Here is an 8,234-nt window from a genome sequence, read left to right as displayed (position 1 = left end):
CACTGGTATCTGTGTATGCTACCCAGGCATGTGAAGACTGGCACATCTGACTCACTGCCACCACTACTGGTGCCTGAGGAGTGGCCTGCCTAGTGTCCCTGATCCCAACAAAGCCTTGCCCCAGCCTCTACCAACAAGTGCAACCTAAGCCAATGAAGAACTCACAGTTATCACTGATGCTGATTACAGCCAAAGAAGTCATTATGAAGACTACACTAATGTGCCTACCCAGAAACAAAGCCAAAGCACCCTTCCCAACCAACACCATTATACATGTATAGGAATAAAGACTTTCCCTATGAAAGTCAATAGATAGAATTGGAAGAAGTAACACTAGATGTGCAGCAATCACCATAAGGACACCAGAAAACATGGAAAGGAAAGGAAACATAACACCTCCAAAGGAATACAATAATTCTCTAGCAACAGATCCCAAATAAAACTTATGACTTGTCTAAAAAATAATTCAAAATAATGATCTTAAAGGAATCCAGCAAGTTGCAAGAGAATGCAGATAAACAATACAAAGAAATCAGGAAAACAATTTATGAGCTGAATGAGAAATTCAACAAGGAGATAGGTATCATAAAAAAGAACCAAACAGAAATCCTGAAGTTGAAGAATTCAATGAATTAAAAAATAAAATCAAGAGCTTCAATAATAGACTAGATCAAACAGAAAAAAAATTGGACTTGATAAGAGATCTTTTAAAATAACTCATTCAGACAAAAAAAAAGAGAATAAGAGAGAGAAAAGAATGAAGCCTATGTGATATGTCGGAATACTATAAATCATAAAAATATTCAAGTTTTAGGAGTTCCAGAAGAAGAGATGGACAAACTCATAGAAAACCTATTTAATGAAATAATAGCTGAAAACATCTCAAGTCTTGCAAGAAATATAGACATCCAGATACAGGAAGCTCAAAGATCTCTAAGTAGGTTCAACCCAAAAAGATGTTTTTCCAATGCATGCTATAATCAAACTGTCAAAAATCAAAGATGAAGAGAGAACTCCGAAAACCACTAGAGAAGAGCATCAAGGCACATAAGTCAGTTATAAGGGAATTTCCATCAGACTAACAGTGTATTTCTCAGCTGAAACCTTATAGGTTAGGAGACAATGGGACACTATATTCAAATGAAAGAGAAAAAAAACCCTGCCAACCAAGAATACTATCCCTAGAAAAGCTATTCTTCAAAAATGAAGGAGAAATAGTCTTTCCCAAACAAGCAAAAACTGAGGGAATTTATCACCACTACAGCTCTTAAAAGAAATGCTTAAGGAAGTCCTACATTTGGAAGCAAAAGGACATTTTCTACTATCGCGAAAACACATGAAAGTACAAAGCTCACTGAGAGAACAGATGAGAAAGAAAATGAGGAAGAAAGAGGACTCAAACATATTCACTACAGAAATCCACCAACTGTAAAGGTAAACAATAAAAGAGGAAGAAGAGAACAAAGAATATACCAATCAGAAAACAATCAACAAAATGTCAGGAGTAAGTCCTCACCTGTCGATAGCAACCTTGAATGTAAATGGCTTAAATTCCCCAATTAAAAGATACAGTCTGGCTGAATGAATTAATAAAACAATACCCAGCAAGATGCAGTGGCTCACACCTGTAATCCCAGCATTTTTGGAGGCTGAGGCAGATGGATCATTAGAGGTCAGGAGTTCGAAATCAGCCTGGCCAACATAGTGAAACACTGTCTGTACTAAAAATACCAAAATTATCCACATGTGGGGGTGCAGATCTGTAATCCCAGCTACTCAGGAGGCTGAGGCATGAGAATCACTTTAACCTTGGAGACAGAGGTTGCAGTGAACCTAGATTGCGCTACTGCACTCCAGCCTGGGCGAGAGAGCAAGACTCAGTCTCAAAAAAAAAAATCAAACCAAACCAAACCAAACCAAACAAGACCTAACTATATGCTGCCTACAAGAAACTCATTTCACTTGTAAGGACATACACAGACTGAAGGGATGGAACAAATATTCCACACAAATGGAAACCAAAAACACGCTGGAGGAGCTATACTTTTATTAGAAAATATAAGGCTGGATGCAGTGGCTCATGCTTATAATCCCAATAATTTAGGAGGCCAAGGCAGGAGGACTGCTTGAGTTCAGGAGTTGGAGACCAGCCTGGGCAACATAGGGAAATCCCATCTCGACAAAAAATAAGAAAACTAGCTAGGCATGGTGTCACATGCCTGTGGTCCCACCTACTGAGTAGGCTGAGGTGGGAAGATTGCTTGGGCCCAGGAAATCAAGGCTGCAGTGAGCCATGATCATGCCACTCCACTCTAGCCTAGGCAACAGACTGAGACCCTGTTTCAACAAAGAAAAGAAATATATATAGAATTTAAGTAAAAAAATAAAAATAAAAAAAGAAACAAAGAAGGTTATATTATATATGTCATATAATAATATATACAATGATCATCAATGATCATATATCATTATATAATGATAAAGGGGTCAATTCAGCAAGAGGATATAATATTGTAAATATATATGCACCAACACCAAAGCACCCAAATATATATAACAAATATTATTAGTGCTAAAAAGATAGACTCTAATATAATAATAGTTGGGGAAGCCAACACCTCACTTTCAGCACTTGAAAGATCATCAAGACAGAAAATTAGCAACAAAAATTGACTTAATCTTCACTAGAGGCTGGGCATGGTGGCTCACACCTGTAATCACAACACTCTGGGAGGCCAAGGAGGGCAAATTACTTGAGCCCAGGAATTGAAGACCAACCTGGGCAACACAGGGAGGCCCTTTATCTACAAAAAGTAAAATTAGCCAAGCATGGTGGTGCATGCCTGTGTTCCCAGCTACTCAGGAGGCTGAGGTGGGAGGATCACTTGGGCCTGAGAGGTTGAGGCTGCAATGAGCTATGAATGCACCACTGCAATTCAGCCTGGGTGATAGAGTAAGACCCCGTCTCAAAAAAGAAAAGAAAACAAAAAACAAACAAACACAAAAAGCACACACACAAACCTTTACTATAGACCAAATGAATCTAACAACCTAACAAACATTTACAGAACATTTCACCCAACAACTGCAGAATATACATTTTTCTCATCAACAAATAGAACATTTTCCAGAAGAGACCACACAAGGGGTAATCGAAATTCATGAAAAAATGTATATCGTGAAGAAACTACACGTGGATGTCAAAATTTTTTGCACTAAAACTTGTACTAACTTACTGTAACATAGCAGAACAGGATCTAGTTTGAGGCACTAAGAAGGATAAGACATCAGTTTGAAAAGAGAGCCTATCAGAGCTATATAAATTCTGCTAAAATTGAAGGAAGAACAAGCATCAAATTTATGGTAAAGCTTGGGTGGAAGATGATAAAATCATTCATGTTTTACAAAAAGTTTATGGGGACAATGCCCCAACAAATTAGCAGTTTATAAATGGATAATTCATTTTAAGAAAGGACAAGGTAGTTTGAAGATGAAGCCTGCAGCAACAGACCATTCACATTAATGTGCAAGGAAAAAAAATTCATCTTGTCTGTGCCCTATCTGAAGAGGACCAACAATTAACAGAAGAAATGATAGCCAACACCACAGACATCTCAATTGTTTCAGACTTCAACCAATTCTGACTGAAAAATTACAGTTGAGCAAACTTTCACCAGATGGGCACCAAAACCATTACACTGTAATCAGGCACAAACAAAAGCAAAGCTTTCAACAGAATTTTTTTAAGTGGCATCAAGATTCTAAAGCCTAGCTTCAAAAAATTATAACAAAAGATGGAACATGGCTTTACCAGTACCATCCTGAAGATAAAGCACAGTCAAAGCAGTGGCTACCAAGAGGTGAAAGTGGTCCAGTCAAAGCGAGAGTGAACTGGTCAAGAGCAAAGGTCATGGCAACAGTTTTTTTTGGATGGTAAAGGAATTTTGCTTGTTGACTTTCTGGAAGGCCAAAGAATAATAACACCTGTTTATTATGAAGGTGTTTTGAGAAAGTTAGCCAAAGCTTCAGTCAAAAAATGCCCAGGATAGCATCACCAGAGAGTCCTTCTCCACCGCAATGCTTCTGATGATTTCTCCAACTAGTAAGAGGAATTTTGTGAGTTTCTATGGAAAATTATTAGGCATACACCTCACAGTACTGATTTGGCTCCTTCTTTTTTTTTGTTTGCTAATCTTTAAAAAAAATCTAAAAGACATCCATTTTTCTTCAGCTAATATTGAAAAAAGACTGCATTGACATGGTTAAATTCCCAGGTTCCTCAGTTCTTTAGGGTTGAACTAAATGGCTGGTATTGTCACTTACAAAAGTGTCTTGAACAGGATGGAGACTTTTTTTTTTTTTTGGCTCACTCTGTCACCCAGGCTGGAGTGCAGTGGACTGATCTCAGCTCACTGCAACCGCTGTCTCCCAGGTTCAAGGGGTTCTCCTGCCTCAGCCTCCCAAGTAGCTGGGACCACAGGTGCACAGAACCACAACCGGCTAATTTTCGTGTTTTTAGTAGAGATGGGGTTTCGCCATGTTGGCCAGGCTGGTCTGGTACTCCTGGCCTCAGTGACCCGCCTGCATCGGCCTCCCAAAGTGTTGGGATTACAGGCGTGAGCCACCGCGCCTGGCCAGAAAGGAGCTTCTTTTGAGAAATATAGTTTACATTTTTAAAAATCTTTTAATTCCATTTTTTCACAAATTTAAGGTTTCCTAATATGTTAGGCCACAAAAAAAGTAAAAAAAAAAAAAAAAATTTAAAAATTGAAATAATATCAAATGTCTTCTCAGACCACAACAGAATAAAACTAGAAATTAGTAACAAGAGGAACTTGGGAAACTATACAAACACGTGGAAATTAAGCAACATGCTCTTAAATAAACTTTTAAAAAACTGAAACAAATGAAAATGGAAATGCAAAATACCAAAACCTATAGGATACATCAAAAGCAGTGCTAAGAGAGAGGTTTTATAGCAGTAAAAGCCTACGTCAAAAAAGTAGAAAGAGGCCAGTCATGGTGGTTCACACCGGTAATCCTAGCACTTTGGAAGGCTGAGGCGGGTGGATCACTTGACATGAGGAGTTGGAGACCAGCCTGGCCAACATAGTGAAGCTCTGTCTCTACCAAAAAATACAAAAAAAAACTAGTCAGGCACAGTGGCATGCACCTGTAATCCCAGCTACTCAGGAAGCTGAGGCTTGAGAATCGCTTGAACCCGGGCAGAGGATGCAGTGAGCCAAGATCGCACCACTGTACTCCAGCCTGGGTGACAGAGTGAGACCTTGTCTCAAAAAAAAAAAAAAAAAAAAAAGTAGAAAGATTTCAAATCTGCTGCCTCATCATCAAACTCTCGGGCTTCTCTGCAACTACAGGTAGACAATCTACTGGCCACAGCAGCTGCTGTCACATTCTTCTACAGTGTTTGTAACAAGAGGACTGGCCAGTCTCTGACTGTACACTCGCTGGTACAGGGAGCTAACCACATCCTGATACCGATTCCATTGTTGGATGGAACTGTTGTGAATTCTGCTTCACAATATGCTGAGATAACTGTAACCTTTGGACTCACAAAAGTATGAGTTCTTATTTAATTTGAAAATAAGTATCTGAAGAGAGCTATAAACTATATACCACTTTTTCTAAATGCCGAGTTTCTACACCTTTTCATTTTCAGAAATTGTTAGAAAAGAAATTTTCCCTAAGTAACATTCAAATGATTTGCAGTGCAAAGAATAATTTAATTTGACCCTTTTCTATTTTCAGAAGGCACATGGTATCTAAAAGGACATCACTGATGTGGGGCCCTCTAACTAGTTTTAACAGCAAAGTAAAAATGTACTGAGCCTTCTAAGGTAATTAAGGATCACTGATCTTCAAGACAGCTTCTAGCTTTAGCCTTTAAAAATTTTCTTCCATTTGAGCCAGAAAGAATTTCATATATGTAACAGTATCTTAAAAAATACACTACAGGGCCAGGCACGGTGGCTCAGGCCTGTAATCCCAGCACTTTGGGAGGCCGAGGCGGGTGGATCACTTGAGGCCAGGAGTTCGAGACCAGCCTGGCCAACATGGTGGAACCATCTCTACTTAAAAAAAAAAAAAGTAGCCAGGCATGGTGGCATGCCTGTACTCTCAGCTACTTGGGAGATTGAGGCAGGAGTATCACTTGAAAATGGGAGGTGGAGGTTGCAGTGAGTGGAGATCACGCCACTGCATTCTAACCTGGGCAAGAGACTGTCTCAAAAAAAAAAAAAAAAAAATACAGTACAGGATCAATTTCATCACTGATACCTCTCCAGATTACTCCATTGTTGGGATTCTTTCAGAAAACAAAGTGAACAGTTAAATGAAGCAAGAATACTGTGAAACTTTTGAAGTAAACAAAAGCTAAGTTATTGAATGCCTACTATGTGCCAAGCACTGTGCACACATTTAAGACTCTAATCTTCACAATTCTGCCAGATTGGTCTCACCTCTATTTTACAGATTTAAAAAAAAATTGCTCAATGTGTTTAAATGACTTGCTTAAAATCGTATGCTAACACAAGACTGGAATTCAATGCAAGATCTGAGAGTTAAATGCCCACATGCCCTTGCCCCTGTTTAAACTAGACCTCTCACTTAGCTAACTGTACACATGTGGAAACATGAATCAGTCAGGATTTTGTTATCTGTGACAGGTCAAAACAGCAGTGGCTTCAGAAACGTAGAAATTTTCTTCTCTCCAGTGCAGACGTAGACAATCTGGGGCTCCTAGGGTCCCTCTGAGGTGTCAAGAGTAGAAGCTCCTATGTTTTTTGTTGCTGTGCCCTCTGTGGTTTCATGATCCCAGGTAGGGGCCAGAGCTCCAAACATTAGCTCTGCATTTTGGCTGGCGAAGGAATAAAGACATGCTCCTATCTTTAAGGACATGTCCCAAACGTTGCTCAGATCACTGGCCAGATCTGATTGAATCCAAGTGAGGCTGGGAAAGTAATCCTTATATTCTGGGTGGCCTTGCACTTATCTGAAAATCAGAGTTCTAAAAGGGAGGATGAATATTGAGAGACCATAGCCTCTGCCAGTGTGCTTAATGAGTATGCCAAGAATAAAAAGTAGAACTTAAATCCCTTCATCTTCCCCTTCATTCAAGTGTATATTCTGCTAGCAAAGTGAGACATTCATCCGTACTTTTCTTGATACTTGAAGTATTTTGTTAGAACCAGAGTAACAAATCCCCATGGACCCACCATCCAGAATTTAACAAATGCTTACATCTTCCTTCAGATCTTTAAAAAAAAAAAAAAAATTGAAACAGAAGAGACCCCTTTTGCAACCACAAGCAGTTCTACTCTCCTCTGAGTTCAAGGCAACTGCTTTCTCATTATGTTTCTACACTTTCTCTCTATAAATAACAATCAACATAGTTTTTTTAAAAAAAACTGAATAAATGGCATGCATTTCATCTTCTGCGACAGCTTATTTTCATTCACTATTTTTTCAAGGGCCATCCACATTACAGATCAAGTTCATTCATTTTAATTGCTCAATTGTTTACCATCTATAAATAGGCCACAATTTACTTATCTATTTTCTTGCTCATGAGCATTTAGGTAACTTTTCCTGGAAACAAACAGCTCAGCTGTGAGGCTTCTTGTACATCTCCTTGTACACATGTGCATGGTTTCTCTAGAAGATTGCTTCTCAAGGTTTCATGAGCATGAGTCACCTAAGAAATCTTAACCACAGAGTCTGGTGCAGCAAGTCCAGGTCAGGACCTGAGAGTTGCAAGCTTCCCAGGTGAAGCCCATGCTGCTGCTCTGTGGCCCACACTTTGGGAAGTGAGACTCTTAAGTGTATACCTAGAATTGTTGGGTCACAGAGTATGCAAACCTCACTTTCTTAGACATCATCAAATTGAACCCGTTTTTACTCCAAAAGAAGTGAATGTGTTCCTATTGCTCCATTCTCACCAACGCTAGATCTTGTGACTTTTTACCTTTTGCTAATCTGAAAGCATGAAATAACTAGGTCACATTTCACTGATTATCAGGACAGTAATAATCTTTCCACATTTTTTTTGACTATTCAGGCTTTTTCTGTTCATATAATTCGTCCATTTTTCTAATGCAGCAATTTTAAGTGTGGTCCAAGGACCCTAGCGGTCCCCTGAGACCCATTCAGTGGGTCTGCAAGGTCCCTTTTTTTTAACGATTACCTATCCATGTGAGGCTGATTTTCTCCTTCAC

This window comes from Gorilla gorilla, chromosome 19 (assembly GCF_029281585.2).
Source record: "Gorilla gorilla gorilla isolate KB3781 chromosome 19, NHGRI_mGorGor1-v2.1_pri, whole genome shotgun sequence".
Taxonomy (NCBI): domain Eukaryota; kingdom Metazoa; phylum Chordata; class Mammalia; order Primates; family Hominidae; genus Gorilla; species Gorilla gorilla.
The sequence above is the reverse complement of the archived record's forward strand: the minus strand, read 5'-3'. Positions refer to the sequence as shown.